At 46.8% G+C, this 12,521-nt stretch overlaps 1 long non-coding RNA gene across 2 annotated transcripts; it reads right to left on the bottom strand.

Moving 5' to 3' along the window:
* Window positions 1-4,255: 4,255 nt before the first annotated feature.
* Window positions 4,256-8,072, bottom strand: LOC140215357 (uncharacterized). 2 transcript variants are annotated; one of them, XR_011892313.1, is made up of 3 exons: window positions 7,802-8,061; window positions 4,762-5,000; window positions 4,256-4,713 (listed from the first exon to the last, which is right to left on the bottom strand). It is a non-coding gene; the product is annotated as an uncharacterized lncRNA (long non-coding RNA). The 2 variants fall into 2 exon arrangements; XR_011892312.1 differs by lacking the exon at window positions 4,256-4,713 and having other exon boundaries at window positions 4,797-5,000; window positions 7,802-8,072.
* Between the last annotated feature and the right edge of the window lie 4,449 nt (window positions 8,073-12,521).

The raw sequence follows: 12,521 nt of genomic DNA, 5'->3' as shown, positions 1-12,521 counted from the left end.
ACTGAAGCAGAAGGTAAAGCCGCAGCAGCCTGCGAGCCCCGAAAAGACAGGCAGTGCTATCAGCTTGGCCGCGCATGCCGACACTCCGCCCGTCTCGAACCAGGCGTTATCGCTAGATGTCGCGCACGTAGCTCCGAGCGGCCCGGAGCACGCAGTTCGGTCGTTCTAGACATGCATTTTGCCCTCTGTACACGAACACAGCCCTGTCCATGTGTGTGCTCCATGAGCCTCCGGACGTCGTTGCGCCTTGATTGTGCTACACTTCCCTCTTGCGGGTAGAGAATGCTGACAAATAGATGTACCTCCTCATTGTCACCTGTGTTTTTCTGTGCCAAGTCTCATACTGCAACTTCAGGAACTTGCCCAGCTTTCCATTCCGCCCTCAGTGCTTTCTCTGTGTCACATTCTACAAACGTACTAAAGCTGAAAATTACTGTTCGTGTTTCTCTACTATCTCAGTAATCGCTGATGGGAAAACCGCGCGAAACACCTTCATGTGTAGGCATGATACGCTTTTTTTTTTCTTCTGGAAAGCATGAGCATTGCAAGTGTTCTACTTGCAGATTTTTGCAGTTCGTGTTTATTATACAAAGGAGTGCCCAGTAGGTATGACTTAGTGCCTTAAGTGACGTAATTTTACTGCTAAACATTGCATTCGGGGCGAAAGAAAAGTCGTGTTGTTGGCTTATTTTTCCTGGCCTTTGATTGAGGAATAGGCCTTTCTGCGAATGTTTTCTATGCGCTACTGCACAAGCCGACTACCTTCTGTTCCTCCTTGCCACCGTTACTGAATTTGTGGCCAAGTGCAACAAAGGTGATAATGTGTATTTCAGTTTCTATACCACAATATTATTTTTGTTCTGCCATGTCTTTTTCGTGTTTTTTTTTCAGTAGTAATGAACATGTCACGCATTTCATATACTTTCGTGCAGGTTTATAAGTAAGCTCTTTTTTTTTGTTTGGCTGTCAATCAAACAATGTTAGCATTTTATTCTATCTTTTAGGTATCTTGGGTGTCATTTTTGCCATTACCAGTGAGTTTTCCCTTTCTATAGTTGTCATGACTATGTCCTACACGTCGTCCAGTCTTGTGCAATATCTTAGTGCATATATCAGAAGCTCGTCTACATTTCGGTCTTGAGGGCGTTATACAAAAAGCTAGCTTTTTTTATATGTGTGTGTACATGAAACGGCCTTCGCGTTTTCTAGTGCTTTTTTGTTATTTCACCGTCTGTGAACCTTTGTGTTTAGTACACTTGTATATGTCATGCACCTTTCACTTTTGCTCATTTTTTGAGCATGCATAACACCATGTTATAAGAAAAATCTTTGTTTTCGGAAACGAAGTAAATAAAGCGAGACCAAAGATCTGTTGTGTTGGAAGTGGAATTTTTTTATGTTCCGGCACATGCTGGTATAATATTAGCGGCGAGAATTAGGAGTGGCGCCCTCTCGCGAGTGACGTCACGGCCAGGACGCCGCTCGCTCCGGCTCGCTCGGCTGCCGTGCGCGCTCGTTCACTTAGTGCATGCTTGGGGTATTGGCGGCTCGAACCGTACTTGTCGAGGAATATTTCGGATTATTTGTGCTGCCATGCCTGAACCGCAGTTTTTTCTTCCAAACAGCGTGAATCGAGAAAATTTGCGATTTGGATATCGCAAGCTACGTAGCACTGAAGGGGTCTACTGTTCCTGCGGTGCATGTAAGCTCTGTCTGTCCATAAATGTTGCTTAAAAAGAATGTCTGCAAGCTCAACACGTGAAGTTATTTATGATGCTCCTCTAAACATTTAACATTCTCTTAGTACGTAGCTGTGAGAGACATCGCATTTTACATGGAAGGAAACCTTCATGTTTGGTGTCAACATTATAAAATCGTGTTAGGAGGAAGCTTTCATTATGATTCTTATTACTCTGGCGAGTTTTAGTGAAACGTGGCAACTGTATTAAGGCCTAAAAGAAAGAGTTAGGCGCACATTTCTTGTGAGAAGGTTTGGTACTACTTTCACCGTTCTCTGAAACAGGCACCCAGAAACACATTGGCTATTAACACGACGGCGCATCATATATTGTATATATATACTTAACCAATACCATAACATCAATCCCATGAAAGAAAATTTCGTGGTTAAGATCGAGAACCAATCAACTGCAAGCGATGAATAGTGTCATAGTGTCTCTCGCTAGCTTTCATCGACGACATGGCACACCCCATCCCCAACGGAAGCAACCGACTGTCCTTATGGCGAGGCACGCATTGTTCGCGAAAGCGAGCCATTCACTACAACTTCCAATTTAAACCATGAAGTATCTCTCTACAGCGCCAATTACAATTTCTGTAGCATACCCGAGGCTCTACAGCGCAGCTTAGGCTCCCTTGAAATGGAAAATTCAAGCACATTCTGCCTCACCATGTCTCGATCCTGCGTTGTTTAATTATACAAACTGAAAACTATGCGCTTCGTCAGTACGTACAAGAAAGCCTCGCATACCCGCCTCATAAAGAAGACACCACAAGCCTCACACGAATTCATTTGACTTTTGACCTCCACTGGGGAACAATGATATCTTCAATATGTGCCACACTACTGATCAATGAGGCTTCGGCTTCCTGGTGGCTGCAACGAAACGGTACAAAAGGCATAGTTCACTCAAATATTTGGCCCGCTCAACCTGTGTCAGTTCTCCAAAGAGGTCCATCATGTCTGTTTCTCAAGCAAGTAGCACCAGTTAATTGCTCACGTGAGCTAATCGTGTAGTATGGAAAGGGAACTAAATATTCGTACATATTCATTTCCGTATGCTGCAAAGAGCTGTAAGCCTCAATCATCTTTCCTTTAAATTACCCCCACTTAAGTTTAACCGCTGCAGAACGGCCTTTTGAGAAGCAGTTAAAAACGCAAGTGGTGCTGGCAGAATCTAAACTGCAGTGTTAGTTAAGCCCTCGTGTTACTGCCGAGCGTTTCTGAGAAGAAATAGAGCAATTTGATATTATACCATGAACTACTCCTCGTCAGCAAACATGTTTTAGTGGGTGAAAATCAAAATAAATGTTCTACAGGCCATATATAGGCAGCGTTTGATTGCGACAAGCATGTTGCACCATGGTGGGTATGGGATCCTAACTGGATTCGTATGTGCTGTGCTTTTGCGTCTATGCTTTCATTATTCATGTGAGCTACCGATGCAAAGTGTAGATCCGCGCATGAAAAACCCGTAATGGGCTCGTCTGAGCTCCCTCGAGTGGCACTATAAAGAATTGTGTGGTTTTACGTGCCAAAGCCACTTTCTGGTTATGAGGCACGCCGTAGTGGAGGACTCCGGAAATTTTGACCACCTTGGATTCTTTAGCGTTCACCTAAATCTAAGTACACGGGTGTTTTCGTATTTCGCCTCCATCAAAATGCGGAAGCCGTGGCCGGGATTCAATCCCGCGACGTGGTGCTCAGCAGCCCAACACCATAACCACTGAGCAACTACGGCGGGTGAGTGGCACTATAGCGTTGCCTTTGAGAAATATATTGTCGTCTAGCAAATAAGCTCCTTGATTACATTTTCGCGAACGAAGACTTCTGAAAGATATATTTGAGAGGCCTGTCATAAGTATACAAGCATAGACAACTAGAGCGAACGAACGGAAACACTGCAGAGGGCGCCCGGGGACCGCCCGAACTACAGCAGACGGCAGGCGCGAGTCCGTGCCCTGACGTCACGCGAGCGCCGCTCGTAGCGCCCCTCTAGGTCGTTCTCGGGGCTAATAAGTATGGGCAAGACTACATACGTGCCAACGCATCGCCCACGGCGCACCACGCGCCAGCTCGCAAGCAATGTCAATGCACGGCATAGAGTTAGTAGAACAACTCTAGAGGAAAAGCTGGGCCGGAACAGTGGGAACCTCTAGGGCGCCGCCCTGTTGCTACTGGTCAATGTGGCCAGCGCAATTACTACTGAAAGAGCTGAAAACCGGTACAGGTCACCTTATGCTTTGTCATCTAAAACGCATACCTGATGGCTTTATGAAGATGGTGCGTTAATATTAAGTTTACAGAAAGCGATCGCTAAGTCAGTGACTTATGTAAATCAAGAGGTACGCATTCATGCAATAAAGGATGACGCGAATTTCGGTTTCGAATCTGTTTTTTGGAAGCGTAGTAGTTTCGTACAGGTTTGACATGCGATCGCGCGTCGACATCGGACGCTATGGCACACTCGTGCCTTATGTGCCACCGAAGCCCCGAAGTGCTCTGGCATATACCTTCACATGTAAGTAAACGAATGTATCTCCTTCTTGAGAATATCACGCGAGTAGGCAGCTCTTGTGGTGCATCACAATCGTTTGAGAAGCGTCACAGTAGAGCATTTTTCTACATGCGGAGCGGTGTTTTTATTTGCAGGTTTCCGTTCAGTAGGAAATTGCTGGACAGGCGGACCAGCGCACCGGAATTGTATTGGCGAAGCCACAAGCAACTCATAGAATCTGTTTAATTGTTGCACTTTGAACAATCATGCTTATACAAAGGCCACAGCAGAAAAACAGCCTGATGCCGAGTATTTCTGTGCCACGAAGTAATCAAGAGGCGAGTGCCTAATGCGGACGAAATCGAGGGCATCGAGACTTAGAACGACAGAAAGCTGAGCTAGTTGGTAAGGATTCAATATGCAAAACAGAGGTGAGGCGTGCAGACAGGACACAAGAGTAGAGAAGTGGACGGCGCTCGTGTTGTCCACTTCTCTACTCTTGTGTCCTGTCTGCACGCCTCACCTCCGTTTTGCATAACGAGTGCATCAACCCACATGTTAATAGCGTAGGCGTTTTATTAACTGTGCAATATTTTCAACACTTCCTTGCATGCCATTTCATGTGGCATATCTTTTCTGGTCACAAATTTGTGCAGCGAATCTATTTGCATGATCGACTCCGGGCCTGTGGGACCGTTCACTTGCACTTGATGCTGAGTCTTTTACATGTATCCATAAACTGCAGATATGCACATCAGATCCCTGCGAGCATTTTCAAAATTCAATTATTTTAGACAACAGGCACATATGCAATGTTGACATAATCTCAAATACCACTAAGCAGCTGGGACACATTTTTGTTGACCATACTCGCCGGTAAAACAAGTAGATCATGTGGACAGCTCCAGCTCATTTTCCTTAAATCAGTGTGTACAAGGGGTATGCAAAAATAATTTTTTTTCTCGTGCACCGATTATTTTGCTGTATAAGCAAGAGAACCCCCCACGTTAGTGTAACGTATCTGGTACATCACACTAATATGTGCTTTAATTTACCAAGTGAGATGAGTTACTTTTATGGCTCATTCAGTCAAATCACACTGCAAGCTGCATTCATCAATCTTGAATTGGATTTTGCAAATGTTTAATGAAACATGTTTCCCTTTTATATAGATATGCAATGGCAAGCCCTTCTGTGTGTTCCAAAGGTAAAATTTAAGCTCTAAATGAAAGAAGACATTTCTAGTCAGAAACAAGCAAAAATGGTGAATGCAGAGTATCAGAAGCCCAAGGTACAGAAATTATGAGAAGTGTCGAATGATTGTAAGAAAAGAGTCGTATTTGAAAGTGCAAGACTCTTTAGTGGAGGTCAAGCAAGTCAATATAGGTAGAATACTCTGCAAAATTATGTGAGTGAGGGGATGTCAAACAATAGGTCACGAAATGCATTGTTTTTCTGCAAAACAAAAGCTGATTGCCATTACATAAGTCACTTTAGCATCATGAGACTGCTGCTTGATAAATTCAGAAATAAACCAAAAAACAAGGCACGCAAAAATAAAAATCAATTTAATGATGCCCTCTCCACACTAGGATAAATAAAAACAAACACATCACATCTAATGTGGACATATCAGACGCCTTGTGAAACACTACAGGAAAAATTCAGTTTCGAGCTATGGCACTTGCCGCATAGATGTGGGGGGCCTTGCACTAATAGTGATAGTTACCACTGCCTTTAGAAATTAAAAGCATTCATGCAGACAAGGATGATTCGTTATATTTTTGGCTACCACTTCAAATGCCTCCACCAAGCGTTACAATGCTGCACGCAGCCATACTAAGGATCTCGCAGCAACACCTGCAGGTAGAAAGCAGAAGCAGTCAAAGTGCTGGTGTGTTCTGGACACTATGTTTGAAAACTTTTAGGCAAGAAGAGTGCAAGAAGCAGACATAACAACTGCATTTATTTCCATAATTCCCCATTTGAATGGCCTTTTCTTTTTCCTTAGACATTGCCTACACCTAGCCACAGCAGCTCCCTCATACAGACTCCGCAAGCCAAGAGGCCATGGAGGCAAATGCAGGTAAGAGGCAAGAAGCAATAGCACTGGTATCGACATTCATCTAATTTCTTTCTTTTTCTTTCGTTAAGGCAGCCAGCACACCTCGAACAGCCACCTTGTCTGCGGGTGTGTCACCCTAGTCGCCAAGGAAACATTTGAGGGAAAGCGACAGGCAATGTGAACAGCCACTTCTCCATGTAAACGATACTCTTTCTCTCGGATGACTCCTACGCCTCACCACGCCAGCTCACTTGTGCACAAAGATGCCGCCGAGGCACATGCAGGTCAGAGGCAAGAAGCAGTAGCACTGATGTCGACATTCACCCAATTTCTTTCTTTTTCTTACACTGAGGCAGCCAGCACACCTTGAACAGCCACCTTGACTGCAGGTGTGTCAGTAGATTCCTGTTGTACATATGCTCATAATAAACTTCAGTAAACTTGAACTTGATAATAAACTTGCAGGCAAATGCAACATTGATGCATTGTTTCTTTTAACATTTATTGTACACATACAATATACGTTATACTTTGCAGTGCTAAAGAGCGTATTTTGAAGCTTCCCCCTATATTTTGCACCTTTAATTACGTATGTGTTGTGTGGCCCTCAATGCAGTTCATGTTGTAGCAACTGCTTTGTCTGTGTATCGCACATTGGCTTAAGCTCGTGATATCCACATACGTCTCTCACATATACAAAATAAAGTTCTATGTAGTCCTCAGTGTTACAACAAAAAATGAAAGTAAACAATCCGATCGTGGAATTGTGTTTACTACAGTGATTCCTATGACAGTTACTGACAAGTTGACAACTTGAACTGGTCAATCCGTCCCATAGCCTCCTCTATTTTTCAAAAATAAAGGAGGCTATGATCCGTCATGGCAAGTAATTGTATGTATACATAAAAAAAGGGGGTATGTGTGTGTGTTTGTAGGGGGGGGTATAGGATTAGGGCGGTACGAAAAAATGTACCCACACCGTCCTCTAGACCCATTCCGTTAAGGTACCGTAACAAAGTGTATTATGCATAAAGTTCGTACAACCAACTCTGATATTACTACACACACCAGGCGACGCGAGCTACATTTGCCATTAGGCAATCGCGACTGCACCGGATGCCCTCGATATTAGTCTCGTTAATCGTGCTCACTGCACAGAGGCAAAAGAAAGGTGGACGCAGGTGCCTTTTAAAGTATCTCGACCTTGCGAGGCACTGCTGCGCGTTCCAGGGGAGCTGTCCGTGCGAACACTCCCTGCGACACACCTGCCCCGGCGGCCCCAACCTACGTACCGTTCTCCTTCGAGCTTTGATCCCCCTACTGTCCCTTGGGTGCCCTGGAGTTCCTGCGCCGCCTGCTTTATTATAATCACAGGTGCTCTCCTGAGACTTCCGTTTGTCGGTTACATGTGCCCTACAGCTGGATCAGTACTTGTAATAATAAAACAACCGATATATCGTCGCGGCGATAGTTCGCGAAAGCGGCTTTTGCAACATACCGCGCCCGTGCGAAGAGAATTACGGAACGCCAACGAGGAATCTGACCACAGCTTCGAGCTCGTAACCTCGTCGAGTGACACTCCTGCAACAGGCGTGACCGCTGAAAACCTCATACCACCGGAAACTTCAACAGGGTCATCCCTCGGTTGCATAACCGCCACCTGTACGGCCAACATGGACCACACCCACACCGTCCCGCAACATAGAGTAAAGAACCAACTTATAAAGCCCAAACACACGGCTACACGCACACATCAGGACACTACAAGCGAGACGCCATGCTGCTACGCTGCTACGGTTGCCGGATTAAAACTGACTACTGTCACCAAGTCTAGCAAGCGTCTCAGGAGCTGGCAACCTCGGCGCGTAGCAACATGGCGGCGCTCTTGCGGTTCCCGATTTCAATGCATGGGCCCTATGGGTAGCTTGTCCTCTAGAGTCAGTATAGTAACTCTATGATGCACGGCGTAGCGCGCGCTTTGCTTGCGAGCTGGCGCGTGGTGCGACGTAGCGCGCGCGACAAAAAAATAAAAACACGCTGCGTACAGGTAAAAACAAAAAGTAAGCAGCGGGCGCGGTATGGTGAAAAATAGGAACGGGAGGGGGAGCGGGTTGGCATAATAAAAACAAAAAGAAAATAAAAATGTTTTGGAGAGGAGGCGTCGCGCGGCTACTGTTCCTGTTGCCATGACAACGTAAACAGGCGTGTGCGCCGCCATTTTGTTTCCGCATCACCCTGCTGTTAGGGCCGTAACTGAAGGTAACCTTGGCGCGAGCGTCGAAAAAGCGTCTGCTGGAAAACAGCCAATGGCAGCCATGCGGAGATTCACTCCTGTGCCTTCTCGTGAAGGTCACCTCGTAGTACGTATAACACGTAGTACGTATCAGTGAATAACGGAAAGACACACACAAGTACGTCTTATCAGCACCCGAAGTCAACGCGAAAAGAAAAAAAAAGCATCGCTTGATTAGAAAATTAGCCTGTCAACAAACACACAGAACTTACAGAACCGAATCTGACGTACGAGTTTTTATCGATCTTCTTCGCATGTCCGTGCTGATGGAACGTACCACTTGCGCAATCCACGGCGTCACTCAATTATTTGCACTATTCAAGCTTTGTCGAGCCAACATTTAGAGATAAAAAAAAGTATCTATAAACATTGTGCTTAGGGACAGACGTCATTCCGCAACACAAACCGCGAAATAGCTCCCGCGGCTTTTGGCGCAATTTTGACGATAAATTACAGTGATCGCTCCGATAGGTCCAACGTGTGACCAACGGGTTGGTCGCAGGTGCAGAGAAAGGGGGGTGGGGGGGCGTGACGTAGTCTACACCTGCGAATGCGATTTCCGTCGCATGCGGCCGAAATCCAATTTAAAGGGCGATGCATCATGTGAAACAGGCTTAAATTATTGTGACATTGCTGCGTCACAGTACCAAATGATTTGGTGTTTGCATTTCGGGAACGCTTGTGCACAATATAGACTACATAAAAAAAAACATTGAGTGGGATTAAAGGTGCGACCGTTTGCATACAATAAAAAAAAAATTTACCCCCCAAGCACTCCGTACAGATGGTTAATCAGCGAAGCTGAAACGTCAGGCCCTGGTGTTTATCACTGGGTTATTACGGATGGTTCACTCAAGTCTTTCTCAATTATTGGTTATGTCTGTGTTTCTTAATGAGGTTACACACACGTTCGGCTGCGACGGAGAGGACGACGTCGGTGACGGTTTCCCCACAGTCCGCTGTTGTCACTAGCGTTCGATGTCTCGAGTTTGCTCGATGGCGTGGTTAGGAACATCCGCCCGCCATTGCCGCTTGCGATTCTTCAAAATTGAATCTGTCCGTCACGTAAGACAATAAATGGCCCATACCCCTTTCGGCAGCGGCTCATACCCCCCGTAAACGCGGCTTCCCCAGTACGACGAGACAAGACAAGTGAAATTCTACGCTGGAATGACGAGTGGCAACGGAGCAAGCTGTAGAAGAATACGACGACGATGACGAACGCAGGAGCAGTGGCACGAGCATGTTCGCGCGGTAGCGCCGAAGAGCGCTAACGAGCCAGCTGTTGATGATGATATGACGCCCGAGCCATTGCTGATGATGATAGTTTTTTTACACGCGGACACGATAGTGGCAAAACTAGCCCTTAACAGCTTCACTGTATAAATTCACTGATGATTACACTACTCGCTAATGCGAAATTTCAGCGCTACTCTATATGTGTTTTCATTCCGCGATATATTGGCTGGCGTGGACAGTCTCGTGCGGCCCATTGCAATGGGAGCGAAGTGTGGGGCTACTGCCTCGCTAATCGGGAGATCGCGAGAGGCAGCGCATGGAGGACGCGTGGGCGCGATTCAGAGCAGCCGCCGCAGAAAGACCTCCGCTCATGCAGCGCTTTGCTTTCTTGTATGGTATCGCTGGTGTCCTCGGTGAACAGAGGGTGCGCGCCATCTCGTAGCCATCGTCGCCGCAGAGCGCGTCTTGCGTGGCACTACTGTTTTCTTATCACGCTTTCGCTGTACACTTCTCCTCCGCTTTCCTCCTCGCGCTCTCTTCGCTATCCCCGTATTACATCACCCGCTGCGCAACGCGTTTGCTTTATCATCCTTCGCTGTGTTGAGTTATGTACTATGTTAAGGTACGCCCATACTAGCGACAAAAACGCGCGCTACACGCCGCACGCGGCAAGCGCCCGCGCGGCACAGGCATGCGGGCAAGTCCACAGTCGCGTTTTGCGGCACGCGGCAACGGCCCGTTGAGTCCCGCGTTGTCTCGTTCCATTCGATACTTCTCGTGACAACGCGCTCTCCTTTCTCCCATTTCGTGTTCCATCGGAAGTATCTGTGTTTTTTTGCATCACTGCCGGCCACGCTCAGACATGTCGGATACGGACGAGGACCTACTGGTGACTGTGATCACTATAATACTTATTTGTTCTTTACTTGTGTGACACCGACGTGCCAGAAAGCGGACGAGAAAGTTTTGGGTGGGGTACAGGGACACTGAGGGCCAGGCGCACACTCTGCTTCCCCACCTTCACCAATTGCTCACCTGTCATGCCAAACTGCTGTCGAATAATGTGCCAGCGGTTGGCGCGCAGCTCCTTGTCCGACGTTCGATTTATCATAGCGGCACGCATATCCGCGAACGGTTTCCGAAAACGCCTCCATTGCCAGGCGACTTCTTCGTCGACGTCTCAGTGGCGGTGTGGTAAGGCTTAACAAAAACAGCCCCCTTGACTGGAAATGGCCTCTGAGATTTTACGGCGCGCGTGTCACTGTTCAATCTCAGAGCCCATAGATTATGATTATTTGCTTATGCGACAGGTGGCGCCACAACAGCGCGGCTCGTAAAGCGGCTCGCTTCTTATTGGTGGTCGTTTTGCGTCGGCCGCGAAAAATGTGTCTCGCACCCATCCGCGCGTTTGCCGCGCATTGCTGCCGCTTTCCGTGAATCTTGCCACGCGCGGCGTGTCGCGCGTGTTTTTGTCGCTAGTGTGGACGTGCCTTTACGCCTAGTACTCCGACGCCTACGGTCGTCGCAGGAATGGGTGCCTAGCTGCGCTCTAAAATAAACACAATTGCACACATTGCGTTTTTTGTATAGCTATAAATAACCACCTCACCAAAGCGTTCTTGGCATACTATCTAGCATGTACGTTGGATCGACATATTTTTTAATAGAAACAGACCAATTAAAACTAGTTTGAGGTAGAGAGCGCATTTCTATCACATAAGCTGAATTTCACATACCAAGGATTACTCATATGAAACTAGAGGGTAATGCGCTTGCTTTGAACTTTGAAAACGCTGACGTGGCCTATAGTTATTGCAGAATACATTACAGAATTCCCCATCTCCTAGCTCACATTTGCGCAATCTCTTAGCTCACATGTACCTTTACATTATTTTGGCACACTGGTAAATTTTATTCTGTGGGCATACCCAGGCGTCTTTGGAGAGATGTGTGAGGCGACCGCACAAGGACAGCAGAAGATGCAGCGTTTGCATTTGTACTCACGCGCAGCAGTTGATAAGGGATGTACACAACGTCGTATAGTGGAAGTGAAGGGAGGAAGCAGAGAATCGAGAGAGGCAACGCAGTGCCCAAATGAGAGAATTACAGTCTTGCCATTATTCGCGCTTGACAGGTCGCATACATGGAAGGAGCGCGGAAAAAGGGAAAGCCGATGTCAGAAAGCATTCTTCGTTTGGGGTCCCTACACTAAAGGAACGCTACCACTAGACGTGGGCAAAGTCGCAGACAAGCTGGATAAATGTAAATTCAAGATATGTTAAGATACACTCAACTACGTTCCTGCCATTTTCTGGCAATAAACGCCGGTAAAAATTGTCCAGCAGACAACTGACGTTGGACGTGCCGTCGCAAAGGCGCATTAAAGCACCGCAGTGTCAGGACAACACAACGCAAGCGGCCGCCCGCTATTCAAAACTTCTGTGCCCATCGAGGTAGCTTAGTGTCTATGGCGTTGCTCGGGGTTGCGGGTTCGATCCTAACAAGTGGCGGCGGCATTTCCACGGGGGCGAAATGAAAAGTCACTCGTGTACTTGTATTTAGATGCACATTACAGAACCGCAGGTGGTAAAAATAATCAGCAGTCCAGCAGCACGGCGTGCCTCATAGACGGACTGCTGGTTTGGCATGTAGAGCCCTATAATTCAGTTAAAGTATAACACTTGTG

The sequence above is a fragment of the Dermacentor andersoni genome, chromosome 1, assembly GCF_023375885.2.
Source record: "Dermacentor andersoni chromosome 1, qqDerAnde1_hic_scaffold, whole genome shotgun sequence".
NCBI classification, from domain to species: Eukaryota; Metazoa; Arthropoda; class Arachnida; order Ixodida; family Ixodidae; genus Dermacentor; species Dermacentor andersoni.
The sequence above is the reverse complement of the archived record's forward strand: the minus strand, read 5'-3'. Positions and strand labels throughout refer to the sequence as shown.